Genomic DNA, 13459 nt, shown 5'->3' on the forward strand with positions numbered 1-13459 from the left:
TAAATACACCTCTGCTGTCTTCAACCAAGATCTCAGCGATCACTGCCTCATTGCCTGCATCCGTAATGGGTCAGCGGTCAAACGACCTCCTCTCATCACTGTAAAACGCTCCCTGAAACACTTCAGCGAGCAGGCCTTTCTAATCGACCTGGCCGGGGTATCCTGGAAGGATATTGACCTCATCCCGTCAGTAGAGGATGCCTGGATATTTTTTAAAAATGCCTTCCTAACCATCTTAAATAAACATGCCCCATTCAAGAAATTTAGAACCAGGAACAGATATAGCCCTTGGTTCTCCCCAGACCTGACTGCCCTTAATCAACACAAAAATGTCCTATGGCGTTCTGCATTAGCATCGAACAGCCCCCGTGATATGCAGCTGTTCAGGGAAGCTAGAAACCATTATACACAGGCAGTTAGAAAAGCCAAGGCTAGCTTTTTCAAGCAGAAATGTGCTTCTTGCAACACTAACTCAAAAAAGTTCTGGGACACTGTAAAGTCCATGGAGAATAAGAACACCTCCTCCCAGCTGCCCACTGCACTGAAGATAGGAAACACTGTCACCACTGATAAATCCACCATAATTGAAAATTTCAATAAGCATTTTTCTACTGCTGGCCATGCTTTCCACCTGGCTACTCCTACCCCTGTCAACAGCACTGCACCCCCAACAGCAACTCGCCCAAGCCTTCCCCATTTCTCCTTCTCCCAAATCCATTCAGCTGATGTTCTGAAAGAGCTGCAAAATCTGGACCCCTACAAATCAGCCGGGCTAGACAATCTGGACCCTTTCTTTCTAAAATTATCTGCCGAAATTGTTGCCACCCCTATTACTAGCCTGTTCAACCTCTCTTTCGTGTCGTCTGAGATTCCCAAAGATTGGAAAGCAGCTGCGGTCATCCCCCTCTTCAAAGGGGGGGACACTCTTGACCCAAACTGCTACAGACCTATATCTATCCTACCATGCCTTTCTAAGGTCTTCGAAAGCCAAGTCAACAAACAGATTACCGACCATTTTGAATCTCACCATACCTTCTCTGCTATGCAATCTGGTTTCAGAGCTGGTCATGGGTGCACCTCAGCCACGCTCAAGGTCCTAAACGATATCTTAACCGCCATCGATAAGAAACATTACTGTGCAGCCGTATTCATTGATCTGGCCAAGGCTTTCGACTCTGTCAATCACCACATCCTCATCGGCAGACTCAACAGCCTTGGTTTCTCAAATGATTGCCTCGCCTGGTTCACCAACTACTTCTCTGATAGAGTTCAGTGTGTCAAATCTGAGGGTCTGTTGTCCGGACCTCTGGCAGTCTCTATGGGGGTGCCACAGGGTTCAATTCTTGGACCGACTCTCTTCTCTGTATACATCAATGAGGTCGCTCTTGCTGCTGGTGAGTCTCTGATCCACCTCTACGCAGACGACACCATTCTGTATACTTCCGGCCCTTCTTTGGACACTGTGTTAACAACCCTCCAGGCAAGCTTCAATGCCATACAACTCTCCTTCCGTGGCCTCCAATTGCTCTTAAATACAAGTAAAACTAAATGCATGCTCTTCAACCGATCACTACCTGCACCTACCCGCCTGTCCAACATCACTACTCTGGACGGCTCTGACTTAGAATACGTGGACAACTACAAATACTTAGGTGTCTGGTTAGACTGTAAACTCTCCTTCCAGACCCATATCAAACATCTCCAATCCAAAGTTAAATCTAGAATTGGCTTCCTATTTCGCAACAAAGCATCCTTCACTCATGCTGCCAAACATACCCTTGTAAAACTGACCATCCTACCAATCCTCGACTTTGGCGATGTAATTTACAAAATAGCCTCCAATACCCTACTCAACAAATTGGATGCAGTCTATCACAGTGCAATCCGTTTTGTCACCAAAGCCCCATATACTACCCACCATTGCGACCTGTACGCTCTCGTTGGCTGGCCCTCGCTTCATACTCGTCGCCAAACCCACTGGCTCCATGTCATCTACAAGACCCTGCTAGGTAAAGTCCCCCCTTATCTCAGCTCGCTGGTCACCATAGCATCTCCCACCTGTAGCACACGCTCCAGCAGGTATATCTCTCTAGTCACCCCCAAAACCAATTCTTTCTTTGGCCGTCTCTCTTTCCAGTTCTCTGCTGCCAATGACTGGAACGAACTACAAAAATCTCTGAAACTGGAAACACTTATCTCCCTCACTAGCTTTAAGCACCAACTGTCAGAGCAGCTCACAGATTACTGCACCTGTACATAGCCCACCTATAATTTAGCCCTATCAACTACCTCTTTCCCAACTGTATTTAATTTATTTATTTATTTTGCTCCTTTGCACCCCATTATTTTTTTATTTCTACTTTGCACATTCTTCCATTGCAAAACTACCATTCCAGTGTTTTACTTGCTATATTGTATTTACCTTGCCACCAAGGCCTTTTTTGCCTTTACCTCCCTTCTCACCTCATTTGCTCACATTGTATATAGACTTGTTTATACTTTATTATTGACTGTATGTTTGTTTTACTCCATGTGTAACTCTGTGTTGTTGTATCTGTCAAACTGCTTTGCTTTATCTTGGCCAGGTCGCAATTGTAAATGAGAACTTGTTCTCAACTTGCCTACCTGGTTAAATAAAGGTAAAATAAAAATAAATAAAAAAATTGCAAGGCTCTGGTCAGTGCTACAGTACCCCCATGGTGGCAGCTGAGGCACTGGCAACATCCTGAAACTGTTGTGGTGGAATTGGTGACAATGACAATTCTAGCTAGACACGTCAACAAAATATACATTTGCTAGCTACAGTTAAAGTATACTGGCAGTCACATAAGACTGCAAATGGCTGGCTAAGTTTACAGCCTGTTGTTAACTGTGAAAAGGAACAACCGGCTACAGTAGCCAGCTGACCCCATTGCTAACTTAACATCATTCCATCAAAACCTGAAGACATATTTTAAGCGTTTGTACAAATGAACTAATCTGCAAATGTTCTGAGTACAGTGGACATTTATAGTTAAACATTTATATTTTCCATACAGTTTACATATCTTGCAAACTATCTAACCAAATATTCAAAGTATTTTGTTTGAGGACCACCAGCTAGCTAGCTATCAAGGTTAGCGGTTAGTCAGTCTCCTTGGAAACAGACAATTGTAAAGCCTCCGGTTGCCAGGATACCACTCAACAACTTATTGGGAGATAGGTCAAAAGGAACAAGATTTGAAAAGTAGAACTCTATTCCTCTCTCCCTGCCTGCAGCCTGCTGGTTGGCTATTTGCTTTAATACAGTGTGATGCCTTCATTAAGTTTTCTGTGGAATCTAAAGTAGGATGTCCACAGAACCACACATTTGAGTGCCTCTTTATAAACTTCCTCTAGGATAGATGTATGATTTGGCTTTGGCTGTGTTTTACAGACAAACATTCTGGGCAAACTGAAAAAAGTCTATTTGAAGGAGATTTTACATTTAGGTTCTGCAAATAAAGTAAACCAGACTTGATTCATTCAATAATTGAGATCACTTCACCATTCACCTACTGTATCAAAAATTTTAATTTCCAAGACAAAAACCATGTCCTCTGGCTATAATTTCCAAAGTTGATTATTGAAGTGATTTCATTATTTCAGGTTGGCATATTTTTTAGTTGAGAATTTCCAGGAGAATGAATTATAGGTATTGGTATGTTTTGAGATTGGTAAACTATACACAAATCAGGCCTAGTTGATTAACCAGATCCAATTGCATATTTTCCTTTTCAGGTAGATGCAAAAGGAAAATAACCAGATGACTTGCAAAGCTTTGATTGTGCACAAGTGTGGAACCTTCCCTTCCTTTAGCCACAAAGCCCCATCAGAAGTGAGCTCAGAGTCAGACAGTTAATGGGGCGATCCAACCTCCACAGAAAGGTAGCTAGTCAGACTCTGCCTTTGTCTCAAATGGCAGCCTATTCCCACCATAGTGCACTTCTTTTGACCAGAGCCCTACGGGCCCTAGGTAAAAGTAGTGCACTATATAGGGAAAGAGTGCCATTTATGATGCAGACTCTGTATACCATGGACTCCTCTCCTTGTATTGGCTAAGCATGTGCCCCAGACCATGATTTATAACTGTGGAGCAGACATGTTTACATTTGATTTGAATAACCCCCTCCTTCTTCATCCTCGCTATGCTGAATGAACAGCCACAATTTGTGCAAATCAGTGCTGTGTGTCTTATTGTCTGGCAGCTGCCTGCCCTGCCCACCCTGCCCAGGCTGTGGTGTCCCATGACTCATTGGGAATGACAACACACACAGAGTATCCCATGGCCCCATGGCCAATAAAACCACTTACAGTACCTTGCAAAAGTATTCATACTCCATAGATTTCTTCACTTTATATTGCGTTACACACTGAATTTTTTTTGTAACAATCTACACAAAAGAACTCTATGTCAAAGTGGAATATTTTTTTTGTTTGTTTAGAATAATATAAATTAAATAACAAGCATAAGTATTCAGCTCCCTGAGTCAATACTTGTTTAAAAAAAACACAGTTAGACTCACCGTTACAGCTGTGAGTCTTCTTGGGTAAGTCTGTAAGAGCTTTACACACCCGGTTGTGCAATATTAGCTCTTTATTATTTTCATAATTCTTCAATCTCTGTCAATTTTCAAATCTTTCCATAGATTTTCAAGCAGATTTAAGTCAAAACTGTAACTTGGCCACTCAGGAACATTCACTGTCTTCTTGGTAAGCAACTCCAGTGTCAATTTGGCCTTGTGTTGTAGGTTATTGTCCTGCTGAAAGGTGAATTACTCTCCAGTGTCTGGGGTAAAGCAGACTGAAGCAGTTTTTCCTCTAGGATTTTGCCTGTGCTTATCCCATTTCTTTTTATCCTGAAAAAATGTCAAGCATACCAATACCATACGTGAAAATAATGAGGGAGACACTCAGTAATGTGTTGGATTTGCCCTTAACATAAAGCTTTGCATTAAGGCCAAAAAGTGTATTCCTTTGCTGTGTTTTTTTGCAGTATTACTTTAGTGCCTTACTGCATACAATATGAATTATTTGAATTGTTCTTTTCACTCTGTCATTTAAGTCATTATTGTGGAGTCACTACAATGTTGTTGATCCGGCCTCAGTTTTCTCCCATCACAGCCATTGAACTATTAAAAGCCATTAAAATCATCAATGTCCTCATGGTAACATCCCTGAGAAGTTTATTCCTGTCCTGCAGCTCAGTTCAGGGGGGTTTAATACATCATCCACAACATAGTTATTAACTTGCTTAAAGAGATTCTCAATGTCTGATTTGTTATTGTTACCCATCTACCAATCACTGCCCTTCTTTATGAGGCTTTCAAAAAGCTCCCTGGTCTTTGTAGTTGATGGACAGGTGAGGGAGGGAGAAAAGAGAAAAATCTCCTGTTAAAGTAGGCAGCAGGCCTACAGAGCTGAGGTTAATCCAGTCATCTGGGTTTGAGATATCCCCGGGGGAAGCAGTAGCTCATACCTGAAAGAAAAGAAAATCAAGAAAAATCATCCTGAGTGTTGTTGTTGTTACAAGGAAGGATTTATGAGTTCCCCGTTTCAGGTATTTCATTTGGAACAAGGGGTCTGTGTAAATGAAGAAGCACAGAGAAAAATCCACGTAGCCACAGCGAGGGGCTGGCGCAGGCCAGTGGTTTCGGGCACAGGAGTCCAGAAGCTTGTGTAGGAGTTTGGATAGAGGAAAGGGGGATAGAGAATGAAAGAAAAAGAAAAGGAGAGAAGGAGGATGAATGACTGCCTTAATATATCTGGCCCAAGGTCTCATTAGCAACTCTAATTGCTGTTTGTTAAAACGGCTAAATGGAACAGTCTGGAGCTTCCAGAACCTTTTCAAAACGGAAACAAATATGGCTCTGCAGTCTAGGGCACCTGCTGAGTCTTAGATGCACTTAATACAACCAAATAAATAAAACCAGTCTCCATGCTTCCATTACAATGCTTGACTGGAGCTGTTGATTGAATTGCATGGAAACATGCTGTGGACTTATAGAGAGAAAAGTACTGTGCCCTGTGCAACCCTTTGCGGTGCTTTTAAAACATTGCCGTCGTGATTGCATCCTTCCACAGTGTATTCAATACTCAAACCATTTCCATTAACACTGAAATTAAACGTACACAAAGAATGTGTGTGAGTACAGGAGTGATGAAGTGTATGGACCACTGTTCCTCCTGTTATGAAGGTAGTATAATACCGTATCTCCTGCTGTATTTTCCCTCCCATGCACACTCACACAGTCCACAGAGACCTATTATTATTATTATTACAGGCTTCACTTCAAGTGCAGTTCAGGGCTGTGGTAAAGTTAACTAGGGATGTGTCCCAAATGGCACAATATTCCCTATATAGTGTACTACATAGGACTCTGGTCAAAAGTAGTGCGCTGGGGATTAGGGTGCCATTTGGGATGAAGGACATAGAACAATCCAGGCAAGGACTGGGGTGACACTGGTCACAATAATGAGCACCTGCAAGATCTGTCACAGATTAATTTTCCAAAATAGAAAATAGTAAAAATGCGTCTAACAAGAAGAGAACATTATATTACCACATACTCCTGTTTTAAAGCCGTGGTAATTCTCCTATAATCGTCTGTGTTTTGTAGGGTCAGGGAGTTAGAAGGGGGTCAAATGTTGCTCTAAGACAGATTCAGACTGAGTGACTTATGATGAACAAGACTTGATGACCTGTCATATAACCTTTTCCGGGGAACAATTTACTGCAAACGTGCTATTTTGTAGAGTGGCCCCACAGCACAGTATCTCAGGGCACAGCGAATAGGGTTATCTTTTTTTTGTTGACTTTACTACCTCACATTGCAGCTCTATTTTATCATTAGTTATAAACTTGGTATAAACAGGATTTGGGTCGTTCTAAATAATCACCCAGTTTATTGACTGTTTGGACAGGCAGTATCACAAGTGAGTAGCGAAAACGGAAACCACAATAGTGCTTTTGGATCTTGGTTCTGTGAGGATGGACTGATAGGTGAGGCAGACAAAACAGAGAAAAATGCACTTCACTGACAAACCCAGGTTGAGGAGCATCTCATTGTATCTGTGCGCGTGTGTTTATTTCAATTCATGGCTGCTGCTTATTCAGATGGTTTCAAATGGTTTGCTATGAGGGTAATATAGATGGATATGCAAACGTTGTGTCAACGTCAGTGAATTGGTTAATTGGCTCAACATCTATAACCTTTCTGTTTTCAGTGTACTTCAAAAACCTCCAGGGAAATTTGATCAATCATCTCTAGAATAAGACCCACTCGGACACTGTTCTTAATGAAAACATCATTAACGAATGGTGATGAAGGGTACACAGGGGCCACTATAAAATATATGCAATGAAGTCCATTATATCTACACAAAACTAGTCTCACAGTAAGAATAACAAAACCCGATATTGTTGAAACTGTTTACGCCGTAACAATTAATATCATCACTAGGGCTTCTTATGGATGTAAACCTGCAATTTTGGTTTTCAAAAGTTGAGTATATATTTCAAGTTGTTGGTGCCAATGGTTTCTTTGGAGCAGGCGGTTGCTTGTCAAACATAGACGTAAAACAACCGTTATGAATACATAGATTCATGGAATGAAAGATCTTGAATCTGTATGTATTAACACCCATTTTTGTTTATTTTGCTATTCGGTAGCACTGGCAAAACCCCACCAATACCTCTTGCTAAATAATGTATAACTTTTAAAAGTGGGTTTGGATTTGTACTAGTATTGGTTAACCTCAAAACATATCTTTTAGAAAATTTGAAGTTGAATATTTCCAGCCGTTGCTAATGATTGGATGTCCACACTGTCATCTACAGAACTATATTTATATCTACAGAACTATATTTATATCTACAGAACTATATTTATATCTACAGAACTATATTTATATCTACAGAACTATATTTATATCTACAGAACTATATTTATATCTACAGAACTATATTTATATCTACAGAACTATATTTATATCTACAGAACTATATTTATATCTACAGAACTATATTTATATCTACAGAACTATAAGTCCACAAGCTGTCATAAAAAAAATAATCTTAATTTTACCATGTTTTTATCATACCAGGTTTTATATGAAATCAGCAGGTTTGTCAGATATTTGTAGATATATATAAATGTCCATGCAGTGTAGGGCAAAACAGACAGTATGTTTATATCAGCATGATTTGTTCATCATACAACATACTACAAGCAACATTCTGTTTTCATATTTGGGCTATCAGGAGTAAATATTTATGCTACAAATTATAAAGGATAATGTTAGAAATATACTACTGTGAACAGATCCAATTACAATGGACAAGTAATGGTCATAAACAGTAGTCTGTATGTGTCCCAAATGGCACCCTATTCCCAATGTAGTGCACTATCAGGCCCTTGTCAAAGGTAGTGCACTACATAGGGAATAGTTTGCCATTTGGGACTCATACTGTGTAAAGTCCAAAGGGGAAGTTCACTAGACAAGTCGTGTTAAGGAAGAATCCATCGGTACACTCACTGACTTTGAAGTGAGGAACTTGGAAATACAATTTGTTACTGAGTACAGTGTGTTGCTGAATGCTGAAGGCCTATGAACACGGAGAGCTTTCCAATGCTAACTATGTAGCTAATCACAGAACACAGAGGACCAATCAGTCTGTCTGCAGGCTACGTGTGTGCCGCTCCGCTCCAGAGAGAAAGGGGGCTGGACCTGGCTATTGGACCTCTGCTGGTTGTGGGCATTTCCCATTTCCTGTACCAAACAGCAGGTTTCAGAGGGTGGTGGTGGTGTGTGGGTGCTCCCCGTCTTCTGGCTCTCCTGTCTGCCCCGGCCAACCCGGCCACAGTAGGAAGGGGTGACAGATAGCCTAGTGGTTAGAGCGTTGGGCCAGTAACCAGTAGGAAGGGGCGACAGATAGCCTAGTGGTTAGAGCATTGGGCCAGTAACCAAAGGGTTGCTAGATCGAGTCCCCGAACTGACAAGGAAAAATCTGTCTTAACCCAGGCTGTCATTGTCACCTAGGCTGTCATTGTAAAAAATAATGTGTTCTTGAATGACTTGCCTAGTTAAATAAAAAAGAAGCCCCCTGTTCTCCTCAGCCAAACACTTTAAGGATCCCTCCACTCCTACAGCCCCAACCTAACCTGCCGTGTCAACATTTCTCTGAGAACACAACCGGCGCTGCCATTATTTTGCCACATGTCTCCTAACAAGGCCAGATTGGCCAATTGCGTACAGGCAGAAATCTGTGTCTTCTAACACATGGAAATAAAATATTCCATAAATAGACCATACTATGGTAAAAATATATGAATATCAAACAACAGGTTGTCACATCTTCTCCCTCTCTGGTGCTCGAGCTCAGCCGGATTGCCGGGCTCCCACGCCTCAGCCAGCTTGCCGGGCTTCTACACCTCAGCCAGCTTGTCCGCCGGCCAGACAGGCTCGCCCAGGTGGGACGCAGGGTGGCGGCCCCTAGAGGGGGTGGGTCCTGTCACGCCTGCTCCACTAGAAGCTCTCAACCTGCTCCACTAGAGCCCTGTCGATGAGAACGGGGCGTGCTCTGTCCTCCTTTTCCTGTAGTCCACAATCATCTCCTTTGTCTTGATCATGTTGAGGGAGAGGTTGTTATCCTTGCACCACATGGCTAGGTCTGTGACCTCCTCTCCATAGGCTGTCTCATCGTTGTCGGTGATTAGGCCTACCACTGTTGCGTTGTTGGCAAACTTAATGATGGTGTTGGAGTCATGCCTGGCCATGCAGTCATGGGTGAACAGGGAGTACAGGAGGAGACTGAGCACGCACCCCTGAGGGGCCTCATGTTGAGGATCAGCATGGCAGATGTGTTGTTACCTACCCTTTTCCCCTGGGGACGGCCCATCAGGAAGAATGCCATATGTGCGCAAAGCTGTCATCAAGGCAAAGGGTGGCTACTTTGAAGAATCTGAAATCTATAATCAAATAATTATATATTTTTTTTACACTTTTTGGTTTACTACATGATTACATATGTGTTATTTAATTGGTTTGATGTCTTCACTATAAAAAATAAAGAAAAACCCTTGAATTAGTATGTCTGTTCCAAATTTTGACTGGTACTGTATGTAAACTCAGCAAAAAAAGAAACGTCCCTTTTCAGGACCCTGTCTTCCAAAGATAATTCGTAAAAATCCAAATAACTTCAAAGATCTTCTTTGTAAAGGGTTTAAACACTGTTTCTCATGCTTGTTCAATGAACCATAAAAAATGTATGAATATGCACCAGTGGAACGGTCGTTAACCTCTCTAGCGTCCCACCTGGCCAACATCCAGTGAGATTGCAGAGCGCCAAATTCAAATACAGAAATACTCATTATAAAAATTCAGAAAACAAAACATATTTTACATAGGTTTAAAGATTAACTTCTTGTGAATCCAAACACAGATTTAAAAAATGCTTTATGGCGAAAGCATACCTTATGAATTTTTGAGAACATAGCCCAGCAGACAAATCATAACAAACAGTAGTAACCAGCCAAGTAGAAGAGTTACACAAGTCAGAAATAGAGATAAAATTAATCCCTTACCTTTGATGATCTTCATATGGTTGCACTCAGAAGACATACATTTACTCAATAAATGTTTATTTTGTTCGAAAAAGTCTCTTTATATCCAAAAACCTTTGTTTTGTTCGCACGTTTTTTTCAGTAATCCACAGGCTCAAACGCAGTCAAAACAGGCAGACAAAAAATCCAAATTATATCCGTAAAGTTCATAGAAACATGTCAAAAGATGTTAATATTCAAACCTCAAGTTGTTTTTAGCCTAAATAATAGATAATATTTCAACCGGACAATAACGTCGTCAATATAAAAGGTAAACAAGAAAGGCACTCTCTCGGTCGCGGGCATGAAAAAGCTCTGTGACACAGCAGGGTCCACTCATTCAGACTGCTCTTACTCCCTCATTTTTCAGAATACAAGCCTGAAACAATTTCTAAAGACTGTTGACATCTAGTGGAAGGCATAGGAACTGCAATTTGAGTCCTAAGTCAATGGAAACCGTAATGGCATTGAATAGAAAACTACAAAACCAAAAAACAACTTACTTCCGGAATGGATTTTTCTCAGGTTTTCGTCTGCCAAATCAGTTATGTTATACTCACAGACACTATTTTAACAGTTTTGGAAACTTTAGAGTGTTTTCTATCCAAATCTACCATATCATTTCTTCTGGGCCCGAGTAGCAGGCAGTTTAATTTAGGCATGCAAAATTCCGAATGCTGCCCCATACCCTAGAGATGTTTTAAGACACTAACAGCTTACAGATGGTAGGCAATTAAGGTCACAGTTATGAAAACTTAGTAGAAAGGCCTCTTTCCTGACTCTGAAAAACACCAAAAGAAAGATGCCCAGGGTCCCTGCTCATCTACTTGAACGTGCCTTAGGCATGCTGCAAGGAGGCATGAGTACTGCCTATGTGGCCAGGGCAATAAATTGCAATGTCCGTACTGTGAGACGACTAAGACAGCACTACAGGGAGACAGGACGGACAGCTGATCATCCTCGCAGTGGCAGACCACGTGTAACAACACCTGCACAGGATCGGTACATCCGAACGTCACACCTGCGGGACAGGTATCGGATGGCAACAACAACTGCCCGAGGTACACCAGGAACGCACAATCCCTCCATCAGTGCTCATACTGTCCATAATAGGCTGAGAGGGGTTGGACTGAGGGCTTGTAGGCCTGTTGTAAGGTAGGTCGTTCACTAGACATCACTGGCAACAACATCGCCTATGGGCACAAACTCACCGTCACTGGACCAGACAGGACTGGCAAAAAGTACTCTTCACTGACGAGTCGCTGTTTGTCTCACCAGGGGTAATGGTTGGATTCACATTTATCGTCGAAGGAATGAGCTTTACTGTCACGTCCTGACCTTAGTTCCTTTTTTATGTCTCTATTTTGGTTTGGTCAGGGCGTGACTTGGGGTGGGCATTCTATGTTTTGTTCTGTGTGTTGTATTTCTATGTGTTTGGCATGGTATGGTTCCCAGTCAGAGGCAGCTGTCAATCGTTGTCTCTGATTGAGAACCATACTTAGGTAGCCTGTTCCCACCTGTGTTTGTGGGTAGTTATTTTCTGTTTGGTGTGTTTTGCACCTGACGGAGCTGTTTCAATTGTTATTTTATTGCTTGTTTTATAGTGTTCAGTTTTACCATTAAAATGATGAACACTTACCACGCTGCACCTTGGTCCTCCCCTTCTTCCACCAACGGCCGTTACAGTTGCACCGAGGCCTGTGTTCTGGAGCAGGATCAATTTGAAGGTGGAGGGTCCGTCATGGTCTGGGGCGGTGTGTCAGAGCATCATCGGACTGAGCTTGATGTCATTGCAGGCAATCTGAATGCTGTGCGTTACAGGGAAGACATCCTCCTCCCTCATGTGGTACCCTTCCTTCAGGCTCATCCTGACATGACCCTCCAGCATGACAATGCCACCAACCATATTGCTCGTTCTGTGAGTGATTTCCTGCAAGACAGGAATATCAGTGTTCTGCCATGGCCAGCGAAGAGCCCGGATCTCAATCCCATTGAGCACGTCTGGGACCTGTTGGATCGGAGGGTGACGGCTAGGGCTATTCTCCCCAGAAATGTCCGGGAACATGCAGGTGCCTTGGTGGAAGAATGGTGTAACATCTCACAGCAAGAACTGGCAAATCTGGTGCAGTCCATGAGGAGGAGATGCACTGCAGTACTTAACGCAGCTGGTGGCCACACCAGATACTGACTGTTACTTTTGACCCCCCCTTTGTTCAGGGACACATTATTCCATTTCTGTTAGTCACACGTTTGTGGAACTTGTTCAGTTTATGTCTGTTGTTGAATATTATTATGTTCATACAAATATTTACACATGTTAAGTTTGCTGAAAATAAAACGCAGTTGACAGTTAGAGGATGTTTTTTTTTTTGCTGAGTAGAAAAATGTACCTATACACATATATAGTTGAAGTTGGAAGTTTACATACACTTAGGTTGGAGTCATTAAAACTAGTTTTTCAACCACTCCACACATTTCTTGTTAACAAACTATAGTTTTGGTAAGTCGGTTAGGACATCTATTTTGTGCATGACACAAGTAATTTTTCTAACAATTGTTTGCAGACAGATTGTTTCACTTATAATTCACTGTATTACAATTCCAGTGGGTCAGAAGTTAACATACACTAAGTTGACTGCGCATTTAAACAGCTTCTGATAGGCTAACTGACATCATTTGAATCTGTGGATATGTTTGAAGGCCTACCTTCAAACTCAGTGCCTCTTTGCTTGACATCATGGGAAAATCAAAATAAATCAAATAAGATCTCAGAAAAATAACTGTCAAACTCCACAAGTCTGGTTCATTCTTGGGAGCAATTTCCAAACGCCAGAAGG

Source organism: Oncorhynchus mykiss, chromosome 15, assembly GCF_013265735.2.
Source record: "Oncorhynchus mykiss isolate Arlee chromosome 15, USDA_OmykA_1.1, whole genome shotgun sequence".
NCBI classification, from domain to species: Eukaryota; Metazoa; Chordata; class Actinopteri; order Salmoniformes; family Salmonidae; genus Oncorhynchus; species Oncorhynchus mykiss.